Here is a 23,136-nt window from a genome sequence, read left to right on the forward strand (position 1 = left end):
TTCCTTCTGATTTCTTTTTGTATAAAATAAACACTACTCCTTACCATTCAAACTAGATTAAGTTGTTTTCTTTGTTTTTTAGCATGCTTACTAGGAAGTGACAGTATCGAGCGACATGCTGTCGGGCGGTCGTGACATAAAACAAAGTTCTGTGTCACTCAGGGAATTTGGCAAATGCACTGAGGGAAAACTTGGAAAACTCAAGGAATTTGGAAATGTCAGCTTTGTAGACACCCCGTATCTGTGATCTGAATGATGCAAGCAGGAAAGTGGTTCCAGTCGACGCTTTACAACGACGGCAACTTTACATCTGTGGTCAGAACGGGATGAAAGGCAGAAAGATGAGGGGATAAGTTGATTCTTGAGCGCGTACTATTATGAGCAATATGAAAGGGAACGCGGGAACGCGTGGAAAACAGCCTCGAAACAGACTCGGAGCGACACGCGGATGGCGCTGTGAAAAGCAAATGGGAAAAGAAGGGCGCTCTTCCACTAACTGATGGCACTCCCACCACGCTGGCATTTCTACAAAGCAGCAGCTTACGTCATTTCGCCGATAATATGGTATCGCCTGACAGCCGATAAGACGGTAAACGTCGCAGTGACTTACACCGATTTATTTTCCTTTCTTTCTTTCATTCATTCTTTTTTTTTCTTCGCGCAACCGCTTGATAGTACTCTTAGGCCAAGCTTGCCCTGTATTTAAAACCGATTCTTTATTTGAATCGACGCACCCGGTTGTCAGTGGCACCTCGAACAGCGGTGGAGCTCGAACCAATGACGGCAGACGAATAGTATTATTGATTAAATAATGAATGATTGAATAAATAATGAATTGATAAACTGTCTCTCGTGCGACTTTGTTGCACCAAGTACGTTCAGAAACATTCACGTGTCACGCTACAGCCGCTCACGCAGAGCAGTCAACTGTAACTTTGTAGCCTTAAGATGCCTCGAGTGCCTCATAAACAGCTGGAAGATATAATAGAAATGTCTAAAAGAGAGTATACGCAGCGCAATATTGTTCTCATGATAGGCCGCCCATTGAAAATGGTCAACCGGATGGCTTACCGAGACGAAGGACGTATAAACGATGCGCCGCACCGCAGACGACACCGATCAACAATAAACGACCAAGACTTTTGCATCGTGGCTGCCGTCAGCGACAAACCATTTGAAAGTGCGAAGGACGTTCGAGGGGTTCTTCGCCTGGAAAACTTGAGCGACACAGCACGGTACGACGAAGTCTTAGAGAAGCAGGACTGCAAAGTCGCTTCGCCGCACGGAAACCTCTGTTCACCGCAGCCAACAAAGCAGCTCGCCTGTAGTTCTCTACTGAACACCGAAGCTGGAGCGAGAGCGAGTGGAAGTATGGGGTTTTCTCTGATGAGTCCGCATTCTCGAGCCGCTGGGACCAACGAAAGAGAGTATGGTGGACCGAAAGCACACGCTTTAGTCCGCAGAATATCCAAGAGTTGGCGATTTCCCACGAAGGCCTAGGCCCACTGGTGAGAACTGATGGGAGGTTCACCAGTGCTGCGTATTGCACTCTGCTCGAGCACCAGATGATCCCCTATGCGTTGAACGGGCCGCACTCGGGTGGGTGTTATTTTTTTCAGCGGGATAATTGTCTTCCGTTCACACATCGAAGGACGTGGCGCGCCTTTTGGAAGAGCGAGGGGTAATGCAACTTCGGTGGTGCGCGAAAGGTGCCGACGTGAACACTATATAGCACGTTTGGGGCCGTATGAAAGTGAACCTTTCGAAGAGGTCTCTAAAATAGGCGAACTCCAACCAACTATGGGAAGCAATAGAACATGAGTGGAAGCGCCTTCAGTGTGATACCGCATTCATCGAGGCTCTCTACGCGTCTGTGCCCCAAAGAATGGAGGCCGTCGTTCAAGTTGGCGGTGGCATGGCCCGTTATTAGGCCACCAACGAACGAAACAAAGGACGAGCATAAGCTGGGATGACGCTATTGCCTTATTTCATTTGCTTCAATACCTTTTTAATATTCGGCAAGCGCCAGTATACTTACGTTGAACTCACCCATACAGCCCATTTTTACTCGATTTACAAGATTTACCATAAATTATTAGCGAAGTAAGGAACAGTGATACCTTTTGTAACGATTCGGCACAAAAAGTTACCAGTGACGCAATATGTAACAGTGTTATCACTGTCTGCTGGCGATGCGAAGTTCCGCACTTTGCAGACGCACGGCGGGAGTGCGAAAAGTTGTTAGAACAGCGTCCTCCTTTCCACTTTGTTTCCGACGGCGGCCGCTGCGTATCACCTATACCTGGGTCTGAGGGTGTTTTCTACGCGTTCCTGTGTTCCCTTTCATATTGCTCATAATAGTACATATACGGCTGTTAATATGTTGTTTTAGATAAATGTGCCTTTGGTTGTTTTCCTTTTTCCCGTTTTACGTGCATCTGCTGCCCTTAGACGCAGCATCATGCCTTGGCTTGCGCTGGGCTGCCGCGATCATGTGGTACCACGACACCCGATCACAAATGGGTGGTGTTATGCATTCTGATTACCAAGCACCTTCCGAAGTTTGCACAGCGTTGCGTGCAAAGTACGAATGAGTGTATAGATTATCAGCTACAACCCTTCGCTGTGTTTCGTACACCGCTGCCTCTTTGTCTCCTAACGTTACAATAACCACATTTAATTCCATAGGTTCTTGTGTGGTTCTCTAGTTTTTCTCAACTTTCTTCGTTACCGTCAAAGTTGCAATCCCATATGTTTGCACGATGAAGTTGTTCGTCCCTAAAAGTGTACTAGAAAATGAAGCTGGTGTAGACGTAAGGCAAGAAGTATGCACGTGCAACGGATGTATTCACGTGCAACCAATGTCAATTTACTTCCAGAACCGATTGTTTGAATGCTAACTCCCAGTATCCCAGTTTTTGATATTCTTCTGAGCCGTCACTGCGGCTCGTTGGCTCTGGCGTTGCGATCCTGAGCACGAGGGTGCTATTCTCACCACGACGGTGCGGTGAGGGCAAAAGCACTCGCGTAACGTGCATTCCGTGCGTGTTCAAGAATCCAGGCAGTCAAAATTGACCGGAATTGGGTTAACCCGCTTGGGTTTACCTCAGTGAACTTGGCGCGCACGGGCTGTGAATTTTGGGAACTACACTGAGCCTCACGATTTTGCTTATTCTTTGGTAACTTACGGCGCACGTAGAGGAGAGGAGGAAAAAATAATGGCGAAAGCACATCGATTGTGAATCGATTCGTGGGGCTCTAAGCCGCATTAAGCTATCGGCTTAGTTAACATTTCTAACATATTTGTCCGCAAAAGATAAAGACGAAACATAAAAGACACACACAAATACGTAAAGACCCGTGACCAGACGTCGTTATTTGGTTTGATTTGCGTGTGTGTGTTGTCGGTGGGTGTCTTTCTGTCATATTTTTTTTCGCGTGGGCAATTATTCCAAGAGAACCGCACCAACTAGCCCACCTAGTTGACCAGGTGACCTTCATCTCAAGCCAGACCTGACAAAGTGTTTAACAGGAAAAGCTGCGACAAGGAAATGCAAGCATTTTTCTAGCATCGTCGTCGTCGTGATTTATATTTGAAGCATATTTAGGGCTTATTAGGTGTATGTAAGAATGATCATGACTGACACGGCGTTAGAGGCTCCTTCGACAAAAAGAAATTTAAAGAAAAGCAGTACGAATGGCTCGTTACAAATGCATGAACTGTCCATGTCTCATTGAAAAACGGCAAGAACCGGAAAGAACAAGGTGGCCCGGACAACGTAGAAGCGAAACAGGAACATAGTGTTCAGAAACCTGCTACTTTTGAAGCAGTAGTATTTACCAGAAAATATTTTTCTATGCACGACAATACCAACAGGATGTAATAATACAAAAATAAATGCTTTAGTGATAAATGAAATTATGAACGCTATCAAAAATTATTTCGGTAACGATTAAACTCGGTAAACTTGCCGATGATCATCATTGTAGATGAGACATACACAACATTTTTTGCAATACTTTAGCCGCTTTAAAGGAGGAGGAAAAGCATTGATTAGAAAAAAATACGCAGGTCTTTTTCTGTTTGTGCGTGAAGGCGTCCTCAGTTCAGGGCTCCTTGCTGTCGGTATTCGCAGGGATGGCTGTATGTCGGGGCGCGCCCATGTGATGTGATATACAGAGGCGTAGTCGTTAGATAGGGGACATTTGCACGAGTATAGTGTAGGGTGTTTGGCGAGTAGTGCTTACGTGGGGGTATGTGCTGGTTTGTAATTGTCGCCAACTGTCGTTCATGTGTCCAAGTCATTCACGGCTCTTCCGAGTGTCCTAGTCTGGCCAAAAAGGTCATTTAGGAGCAAATCGCTGAAATAGATATATCGATCAATAAATGAATTGGTACAAATAGGACACAGTAAGTTGTGCGCCTATACGGTGTCTTCCACGTTCATGTCTCTGCACCCCGTTTCTAACTAAAATAGGCACGGACCAGCCTGAGCAACATACTACCATCGTCTATAGCATGCGCTGTTTTCTCCGTACACGCGCAGCCTGGAGGAGCGTTTACGTCGAATCGACGCGGCATCAATGGCGACAGGACGGCAACAACCGTGATCAGCCAAATTGTGAGCAGACAGTGTCCCTGAAAAAGTAGCTTTTCGTACTAAGCCACGAATGGCAGTCACGTTACCGACTATCATAATGTAGCTGGGTTTCGGAGATATAAAGATGTTTTCAGTGACGTAAACTCGGCAAGGATAAGCGCACGCCTCAGTCATGGCGCGGTAATATGTGAACTCACTTGCCGGTGGTAGAAGTCAACGTATCAAACCCCGACACCTCTCATGTACAGGAAAGAAACGATCGGAAGAGGATGAGAATTGGAACTGTCCGCTAAGGTGATGCAGCACCGCCTTCGTCGAGCACAGGAAAGCGACGCGTTCGACGCTTCGCGCGGCGAAAGCGTGATACTGCGTCCCCCCCCCCCCCCTTCTTTATTTACAGCGAGATGGTGAATATTGCCGAAAAAAAACGAGCACACTGCAATACCTCTATGTGCTTGGTTCCACTGACATTTGCAGCGTCCCCGCAGAGGCAGATTCCATGAATAAAACGGCGCGTTGTGCCCATGCTGAGCTTTGGACAGCAGCGCATTGCAGTTAACATACATGTTGGGAGCACGTGGCAGAGGCGTCGAAACAGCGAGCCATTGCAGTCCATTGACTGCACCGCCCTCTGACTGCGCGCAAAGCCCTCGCCTTGAACCGGCGCCTCCTCGCTTTGCGCAACGCGTTCATGCTGTGCGAGGTCTTTCGAAACGCTCCGGCAGCGGTCACTTGGCTGTGTGCGTGCCGGGAAAGGTTCTCCACGTATAGGTATGAACCTGCCGCGGAGATGCGTTCGCGCACATAGCAGGACCGACGCTTCGTCATGCTAGCCTCCGTTTCACCAACTTCCGTGTACTGCAGGGAAAGCTTGCCGGTTGCGTGAAGCGACCAAAAAGGAAAGCCATTTGAAAGGCACGTTCGCAATCCCCCGGAAATGCCCCTGTGAGCGACGCACTATGATCACAAGAATCTTAGCAGCGCTAGCGGTGAACGATAGACAGGCGTTCCTTGTTTTTCTGTGAATATCAGCCGGTTCTCATTCCTGATTAGCTGACAGTATTTCTAGCTATTGCTTCTGGTTTTCCAAGCTGGCGGTCAAATCATGGTTTCGTAACGGACTGAGAACGGTCTAGAAGTAATGAAAGTCGCTATCACGTGACACTATTTCCTCATTGGCTGATACGTTCAGCTCGTTTTCGTGTATTAGTTGGTTTAATTACGCGTTTACCAATTTATTTGCTTAGATTTTTGTACCCTTAGAGGGAACGCTATAGAACAGAGTAACTTGGCCAGCAATGGGCATGACATTTATTTTGCAAGATCACGAACGCCATTAACAATACTCACGCACCAGAAGTCCACATTATACAGTGCTTGTACCGGAAATTGTGGCACTTAAACAGCTCATTGCATCCTGCGAGGTCGTCAGTGGTGCCGTCCTAAAGCTGAAGGTTCATTCGTGTCTGGACGTAACGCTCTAACAGCTCATTAGCTATCTGCTGCTCAACACGAAGACATGCATGCGTTCAGTTCTCTAGCACGGCGGCCGCATTTCGATGGTAGTAAAATTAAAAACAAAAGGAAACGTATGCCCTTAGATTTGACTGAAGGTGAAAGAACCTAGGGAGTCAAAATGGTTCTGGAGTCCTACGCAGTGGCGTCTCTCAAACTCCTTGTGTTGCTTTGGGACGTCAAACGCGCTGAACCTATCCATCAGCTCATACTTCTATAAGACCAAATGGCCGTTTCTACCACTGCAATCAGTGCGGGATAAAAACAGGGTGCAACTAGGTGCTACAAAGAAAACTGCAGGACACGATGTCCACCTATTTCCAGTAATTACAGTAATTATCTAGTACGCTGGCAAATCCATGCGTGAATCCCACCTTCTACATGCATCACATTTGCTTTGTAGCGTTCATTGGAGTTTTCCTCTCTCTTAAAATGAAGCAGTAAATCTGAAGCTGCTTCGGGAAAAAAAAATTACGGCAGAACCCATCTCATGATGACTGCCGACATTAATGCGATCAGCATTGAATCACTGTAGCGACTAGCTTGTTGTCATATTGTTTCGTTCTGTTTAACCGAGTTGTGCAACTTTCTGTTGCATCTTTTTCACTGCTCTGCAGCAAAACAGCTCCCCACTCAATTATGTTCACTTCACTCCTTCTTTAACCTACTTTTGGTGCGGCCTTTTTTGTCTTTAGGCCGTTCCACGCCAAATCAATGAGCGTTTTTCGACCGTTTTCCATGAGACTGTATGGTGCAGCTCGAAGCGGGACAAGCGACACGCTTTCCTGTGTCTCGCTTGGCGGTAGATCACACAGTCTCATTTTTCCCCTTTTCTTTCTTCCTAAGAAATGTCTGGTATTTTGGTGAAAATGTATTGTTGTTCTGAGCTGAACCAAAACGAAGCAATCAAAGTTTGTTTATGTTTTTCCCAAAGGAACATTGGTTGATCCAGTGGTTCAAATGGTATGTATAGCAAGAAAATGAAGTGATGTGGCTTCTAAAATAACAAATATTTGAAATACTTCAATACCTTGGGTCGCTTTGGCAGCGGGAAAAGCCACTAAAATTGCAAAGTTTGATATTTTCTCGGAACGCAAGAAAATTCAGAGGCCACAAATTAATTATAGAATCGTATCCCGTTTGACATAGTATAGCGGAAAAATATTTTAAGCTTTGAAGGCTCTGCCGATCACCTGAGAAATGGCTGTAAAATTTTAATAATATATTTAAAAAGCTTCGTGCTTATGGTCCAAAAAGTAGATTTGGTGGTCGGCTTAAAAATATATGTGATATATGGTTAGATAGCTCAACATGTCTGCTATTCATGTGAGACGTTACAAAAAGGTGTTGTTTTGCAAACGCGAGAAATTAGTTCTTGAATTTTGCTGTCAGCACCGCCTTTACTCTGACGCGCGCCCAAGCTTGCCGGCCTGGGTTGCAGACGACCAAGCCGGCTTCGTCTGCAACACAGGTGACAGAGAAGCGGTGTCGTGGCGTCCGCCTTTTTGCCAAGAAACTCGCGCTCTAACACAATGCGGATTGTGCTTTGTGCGCGCCAGGTGAGCCGTACAGCCAGCACGTGGAATATCGCGATGCGTTAAATTCGTCAGGGAGTCCTGCACAGTTCAAATGTACGTTTCGTGCAGCTTATCAAAAGAAATATTTGCACTCAAGTAGCCAGGAAATCCACAAAGAGCGCTGATATCATTCACGCAAATTATTGGAAAGGATATGTCGCACTTAAATACAGTGCGGCGTAACAACCTGCACTGCGACATACACTGCAGTGCGACATAAAAATAGCAGGACACTTTGTGCCCTGGAACCCAAATAGTGTCATAAGACGATGCAAGTAGAAGATACCATCATAAGTGCAATTGAAAGCCTACAAAGTCTACGCGTATGGCACCTCGCCGCTTTTCGGCAGCCTGAACATGCTCGGCTATAAACTTCATGTGCGCCCTGTTCAGGATGGTGTGCTCAGACATGGTTGAGGTCCAGTTATCGAATTCATCGAAAGCAAAAAAAAAAAAAAAGTCGAGTCGAGGCTGGGGCGCTTGACGTCATTTGCCATCATATTTATAAAAAAAAGCCAACCACAGTTTGTTGAACAGTTCCTCGGGCTCACTTTTTTAACAATGCCTCCTTGCAAAACGCAAAACTTTACATATTTATGTTGTCGGCGCGATCCACGTACGAACATTTCAAATGATTATTTTTAGCGGTTAAAAAATAATACCTTTTTGTAACGTCTTGCATGAATAGCAGAGATGTAGTGCTGTCTAATATTATATCACGTACATTTTTAATCTGACCACCAAAGGTACTTTTTGACCATGAGCACGAAGCTTCTTGCAAACAATTATAACCTCCCGGTTATATTTCAAGTGATGGCTGAACCCTCAAAGCATCGAATATTTTTCTGGTGTGTTATGTCAACACGCCGACCATTCAATATTTAATTTGTGGCTTCTAGATTTTCCCTCGTGCTAATAAAAAAATTCACACTTTGCAATTTTAGCGGCTTTTGCCGGTGGCAGAAGCACCCAATATATCCAAATATTTCAAATATTGGTTATTTTGGCTATTACATCACTTCATAGTGTTGCCATATACACTATTTGAACGACTGGATCATACAATATGCCTTTGAAAAAATATGTTCATTGGTGCCTTCTAGCTCAGCCGGGCAGGAACAATAAGTTTACGCTAAATCGCTAGAAATATTTTGAGAAAACAATAAACGGGGAGAATGAGTTTTGAACCTCAAGAAACATGTGCAGATTTTTTTAACTATGTCTGTCAAGATCGAAAAAACGCTCGTTGATAAGGCGGGGAACGACCTCTATAGCTGTAGCTGATACCTAAAATTATGTGTTGCCGACTTCTTCGATCACTCCTTGTCCCTTGCTCTGCTTCTCTATCAGGGCACTTATTCAGCATAGGCATTCTGCACGATTGGCCACGAACGTTCACATAGCTTGTATCACATGTCCCGTTCCACCTACCTAATCAGACAAGTTGTCTATTCCCATGAATGAATGAACTTTTGTTTCCACCTTCCGAGCCCTGTCCCGGCACGCAAGCCGAGGAGGGATCGGGGACTGCCCCGCAGACTAAGGACTAGTGAAGTTGCTTCTTCCCGGCCTCAGCCACCAAGTGGATGGCTTGCTGATGGACGTTGGGGTCTTCGCTCCACAGTCGGACCTCCCAGGCTTCTCTGCTATTTATGTTTTGGCTGATCCCTGGGGAACCGGCACATTCCCAGGTTATGTGGTCTAGCGTATCCCTCTCACCGCAATCTTTGCATTTGTCGTCATTTTCCCACCCTGTCTGCGTAGATAGACCTAAAAGGGGTAGATGTAATTACCGGCTTGCAGTCGCCCCCATATACGCGCTTCGTTGTAGGAGAGACCGATCCGGAGGTGGGAAATTTCTCGTTTCAAGTGTGTAATGTTCAGTGATTTCATGATATGGGGTTACACTATCTTTCATTGAGCCACCTCCGGGCTGTTCCGCAGCCGCCCGGTGGTAGAGAGCTCGGGCCAGCTCGTGTGCGTGCCGTGCAGATTCGTGCGCGGGTATCCATATAACGGATATTTTTCTATTAATTGGGTTACCGAGGATTATGCGTCTAGCTTCCTCCGATATTCTTCCTTTACAAGAATTCCAAATAGCTGTTTTGCTATCGCTAATGGTTATGTTCGCCTGTGTACCAGGGCAAGCGAGCGCTATTGCGACTTGTTGAGCCGTACTTGCATCTCTAGTGCGTGACGACGCCATGATTTTGGGTATTCCGTAACCGTCTACGGCAGCCGAAACTGCAGCCCCATGTCTACCGCACGCTGCGTCGACGTAGGCTACCTCCTCAGCACTTTTATCTTTTATCAGTTTGTTCGGATACTTACACAGTGGCGAACACCCAGGGCCCCAAGGCGTGCACGAGGTTACATACCAAAAAGTGCGTAAAGTACTCAAAGAGTGCTGGTCGTATTAAAAAAAAACGTTCTGTTTAGTTCTCGAAGGGGCACAAAATAGAAAAATATCTGAGCTGTATTTGTAAATTATGCATGTGAAATATTATAAAAGTCACTCGTATCGTGGAAGGAGCTGTGGCAAGCAAGAAAAAAAGATGTGTGGTGATGTCACCTTGGAGTCAGCGCGATATCTCGCGTGTTCAGTTTTTGGCCCGTCAGCTCGGTCTTAATTTACGTTTGGTAATCTGCTTCAATAGGCCCAAAAGCTTAGCACATTTTGAGAATATCTGCTGCCGCCACAACACGCAAAAGAAGAAAAACTACTTTCAGACTTGTGACGTCCCAATGACGTAAAGGTGTTGAGTGTGTGGTGTGAAAAGGGGAGATATGGACACCAGTCATTTTTCTTCCGCCAATCAACCTCATACCGCGAAAGTGAGCAAAATCAAGTTTTGACCTTATGACTCTAAACTGATTTATTGTTCCTTTTCGTGTTTTTCCTTTGCATGAATAGGTGGGACATACAAAAAATTTCCGGTGAGAAAAACACTCTTGCTGAAGCATTGCGCAGGTAGGAAAAAGACACTCGGCAACAGAGCATGAACAATCGGCGAAGCACTCGCGTAATAGCACAATATTACGAAACTAACGCTTTGAGTATGCCTTGCAGCCACCGATGTATCCCTAGAGTTACAAACAAAACGCTTCTCTGCTTGCGTATAAAATATACTGAAACACATCGTCATTATTGCAGTGAAGCTGTATATGGCTAGCTGATTCATCCGTCCTTTCGTCCGTAAGTCGGTCACCTGTTCGCCAAAAACACCTCCGGCGCAACCCCATACGCATGCGCGAAAGAAAGAGAGAAAGAGAGGCGCGCGATTAGCCAACTCTGCCTAGATAGCACAAGTCCTGTTTACTCCGATCCATGACGTCACGCTACCTGGCAGGAAATTTCCATTGACAAGGTTGGCGTGATGAAAACGGGGACATCAAAATCACTGCTGCCGGGAGCATCCCCCATTAGATTCTATGGCAATCGGGCCAGGTAACGTGACGTCATGGATCAGAGAGAAAAGATCTTGTGCTACCTGGGTGGTGGTGGATTAGCTGCGCCAGTACTAACATCATTGCTCTGCATCGCAGCCGAGCGCGCGCGCAGCAGGTTCTCTACGGCTCCGAAATTGGTAGTCCACACGTCATACGTACTCCTGAGGGGCAGGCAGCTTTCGATCGGCAACGCCGGGAGCCGAACCGCGAACGAGCTCGTCTACGCCGTGCCGATGCTGCAGCCCGGGTACAAGAACAGGCTCGTGCAGCCGAGCGCAAGCAGCAAATGCGTACCGAGGATCCGGCAGACTACCAAGCCGTCGGTTAATGAACCGTAGGGATTATTCCAGTGATAAACACTGGGGCCGCACGTTTCAGCATCGCTTGTTAACCATCCGTACGGAGTTCTTAGGCGATTTTTTTTTCCATTCACCGGCTAGCAAATGTTATAAAGTTATCGCCGGGCGCAAGACGCCCCTGCATGTGTCAGAACATTCTCGATTGTTGTAGCTGATTCTATTTATGCTCTATGTTGCCGTCACACCTTGCATAATCAAATTGTGCGCGTGGCGTGGATAGTGTTGTACTTGTGACTCGCCGTTGTGCCACGTTCAGATTCATTCATCATCATCACCACCACGTGACAATATCTCTCGAGAGCAAGGACATATAGCGAAACAGTGGCGTAGCCACAAATTTCGTTCGGGGGGGGGGGGGGGGGGGGGGTCTCACAACGCAGCTCGGCCTCCTCCTAAGAGGAAACATTAGGTCGGATGCTCCTATCTAAATACATGTAGAAGGAGAATTCGTTTTTCTCGGCAACTACTTCACCAAATTTGATGAGGTTTGTTGCATTTAAAAGAAAAACTGAAATTATGGTGATTGTTTCGAATTTTCTATTTAGGTCGGCAATATATTATTGAAAAGTGGGAAAAATTTTAAATTTTCAGAAAACGAGACAAGGAAGTTTACAACTTTGTAGATCAGCAATGAACATTGATATCACGATTCTGTGAATTGCACATAATAGTACATCTACAGCGGAGAAAATTGATGTTACACATGAGCCTAAAAAAATTAAGTATTATGGAAATACGCCTTTTGCAGAACCCTTGTACATAACATCACCAATTCACATAAGATGCAAATAGACATATCGAATTTGTCCGCTTTGAATGGCGTAATGGGTGCCGTTTACAGAACCGCGATATATGTTCTTCATGCAGAGCTATTAATTTGTAAACTTAGTGCTTCTATTTGTTTTCGAAGTTTCGAATTGTTCAAAGTATTTTAAACAAAGTTCGGGCCCTAAATAGAAATACCGCTTTCAACAGACACTAGAATTTCACTTACTCTCTCAAATGCAACAAATTTCATTAAAAGCGATTCAGGAGTAATCTCAGAAAAGCGTTTCTGCATTTTAGATGTATCTGAATTGGCCGCGTCGGAGTTGGGCCCGCGCTAAAGCTTCCTCTTAATCAATTGGCCTAGTGATCAAATAAACGAATAATAACTGCATTGCCATTGCCAAAGATGCTGCAAACGAATTCTTGAACGCTACGCACTGTCAATACAAGTAAAATATCTATTTCTCATAAAATATTATACTCGTATGTGCCAAACATTGTGCCCAACATAAATGATGTCAATGCTTCCATGTTTTTTGTCTATTTAGTAAGTAAAGAAAATATCACACGAACTTTAGAACTACATCAGTTCGAAACCAGGAAAGCAGTGCATGCCGCTGATATGAAAAATATAAAGGCTATGTAATGAACAAGTTGAGGACAAATATGTTAATGAAACTTTGTCATTCAAGATCCTTGTTTACATTCTTGTACATATGCAACGGCCAGTGAAAAATCTCAATTGCGCCGTCATTTGTTTTAATGTATTCAGGAGCAGCTGTCACCAGTCGTGTATCGTGAGTAATTGCACCGAAATTATAGCCGCAACAGAGGGCGCGTATAAAAAGCAGGAGTTCTGCTGAATATACGAGGGCGAGTCAAATGAAAGTGAGCCAATGCGAATATATGACAAACGGGCTACCTTATTTATAAGTAGCCTCCATGATCATTTAGACATTTGTCCCATTGACTAACGAGTCGCGTAATTTCCGTCTCATAAAGCTCCTTGGGTTGTTGCTTCAAAACGTCGGCAACTGACTTTCGCGTCATCGTCCGAGACGAATCTGGTTCCCTTGAGCTGTTTTTTTGGTTGCCCCAAAATGTGGAAGTCGCAATGCGACAAGTCTGAGCTGTATGGCGGATGTTGCAGCGTTTCCCGCTTGAACTTTGCCAGTTTTGTATTAACCACATCAGCGACGTGGGGACAGGCATTGTCGTGGAACAAGATGACCCCATTCGTCAATATTTTTCATGTATATTGTTCTTGATTGCGACATGCAGCCCATCTGGCGTTTCACAATATCGGAAACAATTGATAGTCTCTCAAGATTTAGCAAATTCTATCAGTAATGGCCCCTGACGATCGAAAAATATAAAGGTCAGCAACACCTTTCCTGCGGAAATGACGGCCTTTGCTTATTTTGGGGGTGGTGGATTCGAATGTTTCCATTGTAAGCTTTGCCGTCGTGTTTCAGGCTCGTAGTCGTGGCATGATGGTTCGTCTCCGATCACAATTGCAGACAAGAAATCGTCACCCTTATTGTGATACCGGATCCGATGAGTAAAGGCAGCGTCGAGCTTCTCCGTATTTTGGCGGTGGCTGTAAATCTTGGGCATCCATTGCGCACACAAGAGTCGATAACCGAGACGTTCATGAATTATGGTGTGAACGGTGACGCTGAACCGAACCGTGACTGATGATCACATGCTCTGACAGTTTTTCGATGCTTATCCTCCATTCTTGTGTCATCAGCTCATCAACCATTGCAATTTTGTTAGGGGTGATGGCACGATGGCTTTGGTCCGGTCTGGGATCGTCTTTGCAACTTTCACGTCTTTCTTTGAACCGTTTGTTCTAACCCTTTACAGTGGCCAATCAAATACAATGTTCAATGTACAGGGCAGCCATACGGTGACTAATTTCATTTTGGGAAACACCTTCAGCTGTCGAAAACCTCACGGCACCACGCTGCTCAACTTCTGGACCGTCATTACGTCACGCAACCATGTTCAACCCAGTGTATGAGCGCATTAAAGAACATTTATCCTCACACCTACGTGTCACTTTTGTAAAGGAGAGATGCCTGTGTGCTACGCGCAGGCCCTGCAGATAGTGAACAGAACCATAATTGCGCAGGGTGTATAGGCTCACTTTCATTTGACTCGCCCTCGTACATTAGAAATGCGAAGATACAATGGAATATACAAATGCGAAGATACAGCTTGATAAAGGGCAAAAAAGTGCCACTGGAAACAAAGTTCACTCCACGTATGCACAAAACCTCGCAACAAGATATCGAAACAAACGTATAAGTCTCCAATAAATCTACATATCTCAGAAAAAGTCACGGTATATAATGGGTCAAACAAGGCAAATAAACATGTTGCGCAATCACAGATTCACAGAATCTTAGATCCCTCCCCCATTCCATCCACTCTCCCCGATGTATCACGCGTGACGGAAAGCGGCGCGCTTGCTCCTCACTTTTCTCCCTTACGCACACAAGACTGAGCCACCATCGTCGGCTCACCCATTCCCCCCCACGCCCCACGCCCCACACGCTTTCACTCGCACATACAGCATGCGGAGCGCAGTCACGATGTTATCGCCCTTGGACTTTATGCGGAACATGAGGGCGACGGCAGGAATGCGCCTAGAGTGTCCATACAATTGCTATCGCAACAATATAATCAGAGTATCCGGCAGCTGAAGCATCCCATGGCCCATTACTTTCCGCAAAAGAACTAACAAAATAGAACTTTCACCATGCGACAATTCGCTGCGCCGCAACATTTCTTTTTTTTGTTTCCTTTTGTGGGGCGGGGCCACCGTAATGAAAAAAAAGAAACGCAAAGGAAAGTATGTTGGTCACAATCGAATGCCTACTTTGGGCAACTAATGTGGCTATTAAAGGAATATCGAAGAAAACACGAGACGCTTGGTACACCAAGAACCATGCGCATACTGCTCAGTATCCTACACCGGCGAGACAAGATTTTCTGGAGAGGTTGCGGCTCAAGCGAACGCGGTGCCTTCCATCGAGTCCCCACAGTGATGGCGGCGAGCGACCATTGTTTCTTTTTCTCGTCTGCTAGCTAGAAAGCGTCCAAAACTCTTCCAGGCGAAAATGCACTCGGCAAAAGAAAACCGAACGCGCACCGAAGTGCGCCGCGCGGTGGTCGGGACAAAACGAGAAAAATGCATGCGCTCTGGCTGGCTCTGGCAGCCCGCGGGCAGGGGAGCGAGAAGAAAAAAAAATTGAAGAGGCTCAATGTGTCCTCGCGATTAAAAGTCAAAGTAGAAAAAATAAGAACGTAGTTACGTTGGCTGGCTTTAGTGTCTTCAGTGAATGCTTTGGCACAGGTGAAAAAAAATGTTGCTTTTTTATGTGACATGACGGCACGAATGAACCCCCACAACGCTTCGTCTCATCGGGCCTCGCTGCGGGCTTTGTCAACTTGTCTAATAGTGTGTTGATTTGGCTTGTCTCGTTGTATGGCCCGATGTACGACTTTGGAAAAGTTAATGAATCTTTGGCGTCAAATATTTATGAGAACAGTAAACTTACAAAGTTCCGCAATTGAAAATCTAAAGCACACGTTTGGAAATGTCAATGCACCTTTCACATCAAAAGTTTATGAGAACTTTATACCGATAAAGTTTCGGAATTAACATCCATGCGTTCCGTAGATTCCATGATAGAGTGTAGATTCCGCGGCCTCCGCGAGATGCCGCGGCGAGCCCGGTCGCCATCAAACGTCCTTGAAACTTTGTGCTCGGATGGGGCTGCTTGCGTAATGTGACTCCCGGTGCATGGGCGTTGCCGCCAAATCCAGCCCGAGTTCGCAATTTTTGCGGTGAAATGGCTTTTCGAGCGTGAAAAAGACGTTCTAGACAAAATCCAGAATGATTTCGGGCGCCGGGGGTTGCTTTGGTCGGCGGTGCATGGACAGCACGAAAAACATTTCGGGGGGGGGGGGGGGAGGGCTGAAGCCCCATAAGCCCCCCCCCCCCCTCCCTGGCTACGCCCCTGTAGCGAACGTATTACCGTTGTAGTTTTTGGTAGCCAAATTATAATTTCCCTTGAAGTATTATGGGTATACTTCTTGATATGTGGGTCTTTGTGCCTTTCAGTGGTTTATCAGTAGTACTCAGCGCATTAGATGATGAAGAAACGCTAACGGTAGATCAACTTCTTGCTCTACTTCACAGGCTTCCAGTATATTTCAGACCGTGAAATTCACACTGCTCAGCTGATACTATCATTTACAAAGAAACGGCAGCAAGTTACAATAGTTACAGAGCTCGATGGCCATATAAAATAGCTCCACTTGTGCGACAAACTGTGCCATACTCATTGAATAAAGCGAGCGTAAATGCGCCGCTCTTCAAGGCGATTCCCAGTCGCGCCAGGGCCACAGCAGAATCAGCCTAGGCGTTCTCTCTCCAGCTGGGCGTGTCGGGCCTCGTGCCGCCTCGTTAGCTTACCAAGGAGAGCCACGGTTTATTCAGGGAGAATAATCGATTTAGTAAATCGTCAGAACAAGTCGATGACTGTGGTGGGTTTCTCTGCGAATGCAAGAATAGAAACATCGTTAGAGTAAGCAAGGGAAACGGTTGAGCGGTTCAGTGGGTTTTTGACGGAATAGCGCAGGATCGTTAGACGTTTATTTACTTAGTTATTTATTTCATTCCAATACGGAAAAGAGTCCCCGAGGGGGTTATACACGACTTCGTGGGGAACACGCTGTCCTGCTGTGTGTGGAAGTGAGGGAACGAAATCACAGCGAGTCCTTTAATGGAAAATAAAAATAAGAAGACGTGTAAACAGGGACTTCAAAGCTGATTTAAAGACTTCGAAGGTGAGTTTACTGTCTTTCTAGCTCTTTTGCAAAGTATTTTTATTACAATTAAAAGAAACAATTAAACGGTTACTCTATAGAGCATTTTCTCTTACTTTAAAGCGCCCGTTTTGTCCTTTGTTGATGACGGTAAATCTCTAAATGGTTACTTCCTTCTTAACCGCTGGTGCGCTTTCATATTGAGTGATTTAGTTCGTGAAGTAATACTAAGGATATTTGTGGAGGGGACGGTGACGCTATCTGCTTTATGTTCAGTAAAAAAATATCAGGCCTCATGGTGCCCAGTTCTACGTGTGATAAGATGGTCAAAATAGAGGAAAGCAAGATCATTAGTGCCGAAAAATACAGGTCCGTTAGTATGTGCATCAGTACGAGGAAGGAGAAGAGCATGAACAAGTACTTAAAGCGGAAAGCAAAAGGCGAGGGCCGCGGTGGCAGAAAAAAGTCCCACTTTCGCCGGAAAGGCGAAGCATCGATTGCGTTAGCAAATTAGTGGACCGCTATACGAAGTAAGAATACTAGTACTAGGCAGTGAGATTTAGCTATACTAAGGAAAGTTTAACCAATATTCAATGGACAATAATAAAAAAACAACTGGAGCATTGGTGCCACAAGAACAGGGAATAAAGAATAGGTGTTAGAGCAATTACTTTAATTAAGGCTTAATGATTCGTTAGCACTAGCCTTGGGCCTTGAAAACCGAAAGTAGCCGCAGAAGAAAGGTAAAGAAATGACGATCTTGGTGGCATCGGTCATCACCCCGTTTAAAAAGGACGCTCATACTATTCATGCATCAATCCATCCATGTAAATGCCTACCTCGCTCGGATGGTTGCGGGCTACATTTACAGAAATATTTCCGGAATTTCATTTTACCCATTTCGGTAATCTTGAATCCATATTTATTAATGATCGCGGAACTCACCATCACATCAGCGAACTAGCAAAGGACGACTACAGGCGTGATATGGAACAATCAACGGACCTCAGAGTAATTTGGAACTACACGAGTGCGTTGCTTGTTGCAATGAAGGCTCGCATCTTCACTGCGATCTCAAGACAAGAGCCGAAAAGAGACGGTGAAAGTCTGACATGGCAGTCACACTTTCAAGCCAAGCAATAGGCTGAAGCTCAATCACTGGACAAACTGGCTAATATAGGGGTCACACGGTGCACTTTCGATCACGATCGAGCCCAGTCAGGGTTGAATTTCTTGATAATGAATGCCTTTTTTGCTCAAGCTGTGGACGGTAGCCAACCACGGTCATAGAATTTTATCATAATCGGGTTCAACCATACTCAAAAGTGAATATTTCGACTGCCGTATAAGTGGCAAGTCAAGGTGTGGGCCGCCATCCCATAGGGCATGCAGGACGATATGCTGTGGTCTGTCGACAGCTACAAGGAGCTCTGTGACAGTAATGACGATGGGCACTGTATATGTAATATACAGTGCCCACACGTATATGTATATGTAATTGTCTGTACATGCTTCCGGTAGTCTTCTAGGACGGACGTCGTCTCTCGGCAGTCATTGTCATGAGCGACAGCAGGTGTATTATTCACGAACCATCACTTTCGGGGATACGATCGATTTCGCGAGGCTGCGCGTGGATCGGCACCATTGCGCGTCGTCGTCTACAGGCGACCGATTTCTTGGCACTGTGCCACAGGACAGCGTGCTTGGTGTGGACCGTGACGCCGGCACGTCCAGGGGAGGTATTCTGGGCGCTGTTGAACTTCAGACGTCTGACTAGCCTGCAAGGCTGATACGGCCTTTGTGATTGGCTTAAGATGCGAATATGGCAAAATCTGTCAACTCTGCGGAATTTAACAGTGTGCGTAATGCATCCCGGGCCCGAGTCACGTGAAATCTAACGAAAGCTATCGCATCCTTGAAAGCGGTCGTTCGAGATTACTACCCTGGCGGGCTCACGAGCTCGAAGGGTTGAACACTGAGCAGACGTCGCAAGGCTTAGGAAATGGCTTCGACGGCCTGGTTATAGCGCTGGTTACGACATCTTCTAAGTGAACACACGTGCGTATAGTCAGCTGTAGTGATCCAGTGTTTAGCGTAGATAGAAAGCAACGGGAGCGCAGAGCTCCGTACGTTGATAAAACGGGCGCTTATCACGAGGTCGAGGTACAAATAGCAAAGTTGAGGCACTGCGTCGTTCTTACGAGCGCTCGCAGTGCATACGCCAGTGAACAGGGTGTGGCGCCACACAGTAGACGAGGAAGGGGGCAAGCCTCTTCTCCTTCGGCGCGGATCGACCGCGGTGCTGATGATCTCTCGAAGTGAGCTCCGCGTTGGCGGCCCAAAATAGCGCGCCGCGAGCAAGCACCCAGCAGGCTTAATCCGTTCTCCGGGGTGCAAATACTCTTGCCCACCGGGTGCAGATTACACATGACGCGTTGGCGCGCATCTCAACCTCAAACCCCCGGCGGGACAAGGCATGCAAATACGCGCCCGCTAGCACAGCGACCGAAACCCCAATCCCTATGCCGCAGACGCGGGTGAAGCTGCACGCACCAAAATACGAGATGATTCTTCGTGCACGGAAGTAATCACGGAGAATTTGAGAAGCAATGCGTGAGGTGTCCTAATTGTGCAGTGCCACTGGGTGCAAGTATTCCGGCAGATTAGTAATGTATTTATTCATGCTCTGCGTCAGCCATGGAGAGTCAGTGTATTCACTGCAAGATGTAGAATAAAGGGAGCCTAAAGTATTTTCGTGCTGTGTAGTTTTAAACACGGACGTCTATTTGCACTTACGCTCTTGTTGAAGCTGTCAAGTGTAGCATTAGAATGCAGCTTGCTTTCCTAGGCAACGTTAGCGTAGAGATAATGTTTCTTCTAATTAGCCGAGTACGGCATTGACCTCATTAATATGATATTCACACGTATACTTGTATATCTTTTCCGCGTGATCGCTTTTCACCGTATAAAATGACATCGCCCAGCGCGGGATGCGCCGGCATTTATCGGAAGTTTCTCAAATGTTATCGACGGTTCTTGCTGCTATCTGTTGTCGCCCAAGCTTGGGTAATCTGATTGCACCTAGGACGCGAATTGTGAAAAACTTTCTGGAAGACACGCCGGCACAAGCGATTGCTCTGGAACCTTCGATGGCTCATGTATAAAAGCTGACGCGCTTGACCGGCTGATCAGATTTTCGACGATCGCAGACTGCTTTCACCGCTATTATTGTTCTTTGAGTGTAGCCTGCGTTTGAGGGCACAAGTTCGCCCAATAAAACGACAGTTTCGTCAATCACAGTTTTGCTGCCTTATTCACCGTCACTACTACGTGACGTCTGGTGGAGGTGCTTTAGTTCATGTACCGAACGCCGCCGCGATCAAAGCCCGAAGCGCGAGGACAACACCAACGTCGCCCAAGACCACTGAGTTAGCCGCAGACTGCAAGGAATGGAGCACGGAATTCTGCCTGATACGACCAGGCAGACCGCGGCCAGCTCGATAACCACAATGAAAGCCCCAGCGTCCTCCATCGTGCTTCAACAAACCAGGGAGCCCCCTACCTTCCGTGGAGCTTCGCCGAAGGATCCGCAAACCTGGCTCGAAACCTTCGAAAGGATCTCGGTTTGCAACAACTGGACCCCTGAAGACAAGCTGCGCCACCTGTAATTCTCCTTGGAAGATGCCGCGAGGACATGGTTCGAGAACTGGGAATCGAACCCTACAACGTGGGAGCTGTTCCGAAGTAAGTTCCTGAGGACCTTCACGAGCATCGTGCAGAAAGAAAGGCTGAAGCTCTATTGGATGCCCGAGTACAGCTACCGAACGAGAACGTTGCCATATTTACAGAAGAGATGTGCCTTCTATGCCGCCACGCCGAACCAGAAATATCCGAAGAGAAGAAAGTCCGCCTACTCATGCGCGGTGTGAAGGAAACACTTTTCGGCAGAATGATACGAAGTCTACCTAATACCGTCGACGAGCTTCTTCGCGAGGCCATCAGCATCGAGAATACACTCGAAATGCGGAAGCAGCCATTCAACTGCCGCACAAACTCAACAAACTACGCCGGAGTTCAATCACTGGCCACCGACGATCTGTGCGAAATTATCAGAGTGGTTGTACTGGAAGAGCTCCAGAAGTTGTACCTAAGGTAGCAGCCTCAAGTGACCTCAATTGCGCACATCATCAAGGAAGAGGTTCAGCGATCGCTTGAAGTTCCTGAGGTGCAACCACAATGACCGCAGCCCCAACCGGAAGCGATGACCTACGTCGACGTCGCCTGCCGTCAAGGTCCCATTCCGCGACCACGCCAAGGTCGTTTAACTCCGCATTTCCGTCTTCCACCACCACCGCCGCCAGCATGCCCACCCGTCGCCCAGCGCAGCTACGCGAGGAAGACGGACATTTGGCGCGCCCCCGACGACTGCCCGCTCTGCTACCATTGCGGGTAAGCCGGCCATGTGTACCGCCGATGGCCACACCGCGACTTGGGACTGCGATGGTTCGCCGTCAACGCACCGCGCCTTCGCGAAAGTGAACGCCGTCGTAACATCGCTGACTACCTCGCCGCTACTCAGTGGAGCCCTCGACGACCATCCCGTTCATCGTCACCAGGCCTCTACATGTCGCCGCAGCGTCGTCCATACACTGAACCAGCCCGGGGCCGGTGTGTAAGCCCATATCCGGAAAACTAAAAGCAGCAACCGATGGAGGTGCGGTTTCTGTTTGTCGAAATGACCAAGATCCTCCGCCGCCGACGAAGACGCCGAAGATAATATCTCCACGACATAACAACGACACGCCGCCATCCTAACCAAGCCTGGAAGCAGAAAACGCACCGACCAAGGACCTGATGCCGCGACGTACCAGCCACACATCACGTGACGCAGCTGCGATAACTCGCCGAGACCTAACTGCAATGCAAGACAAAGAACCACCGACCTCGACTTGCTTCTCGATGGCCATGGAGTCACCGCCTTAGTGGACACAGGACCTCTTGCCACCCAGTTGAAGAAAGTTAAGACTGCGTGAGAACGCCCTCAAATCCGGACAGCTGGAGGACACCTAATAACGCCGACTGGAATCTGCACAGCAAGAATTACCGTTCATGACCGGACTTACCCTGCCACCTTCGTTATCCTCTAACAGTATTCACGAGACTACATTCTCGGCGTGGACTTTCTGAACCAACACGGCGCAATCATCGACCTGAAGTCGAAGTCCACAACGCTGTCGCGAGATCGAGCGATACCGCCGGAGAGCTCTCGTAGTCACCACGCCTTGAGTGTGCTTAAAGATCAAGAAAGCATCCCGCCCCACTAATTTCTGTCGGCACCAGAAGACCCGCAGACGTAGAAGGCGTCATCGAGGGTGACCGTCTAGCGCTCGACCGTGAAATCTCCGTCACAAGAAGGATCACTCGACTGAAGGGAGAAAAAACGAAAGTGTTGCTGACAAACTTAAGTCGTCGAGCTTTGACACGTATACTTCTATATACATCTTTTTCGGGGGACTGCTTTTCACCGTCTAAACAATTACATCGCTAAGCGCGGGATGCGCCCGAACTTATCGGAAGTTCCTGGAATGTTATCGAGGGTTCTTCCTGCTGTGTTGTTGCCGAAGCTTCTGCAATCTGATTGCATGTGCGACACGAAGTGTGTAAAACTTTCTGGAAGACAACGCGGGCACCAGCTATTATCCTGGAGCGGTCAATGACTGATGTATAAAAGGTACACACACTTGACCCGCTGATCAGATTTTCGACGCTCGCCGACTGTGTTCGCCGCTATCGTTGTTCTTTGAGTGTATACTGCTTTTGATGGCACAACTTCACCCGATAAAACGCTAGTTTCGTCAATCAGTTTTGCTGCCTTCTTCAGCGTCACTACTACGTGACAATGTATAATATCGTTCTGCTCTATTGTTTTCATTAATTGCACATCAGCCCGCTCCTCCCAGCCTCTACCACTACACAAGCCTGAAGCCTCCCCATTACCTTATTAGCGCCACAGACAACGCGCCA

The sequence above is a fragment of the Dermacentor andersoni genome, chromosome 4 (genome assembly GCF_023375885.2).
Source record: "Dermacentor andersoni chromosome 4, qqDerAnde1_hic_scaffold, whole genome shotgun sequence".
NCBI classification, from domain to species: domain Eukaryota; kingdom Metazoa; phylum Arthropoda; class Arachnida; order Ixodida; family Ixodidae; genus Dermacentor; species Dermacentor andersoni.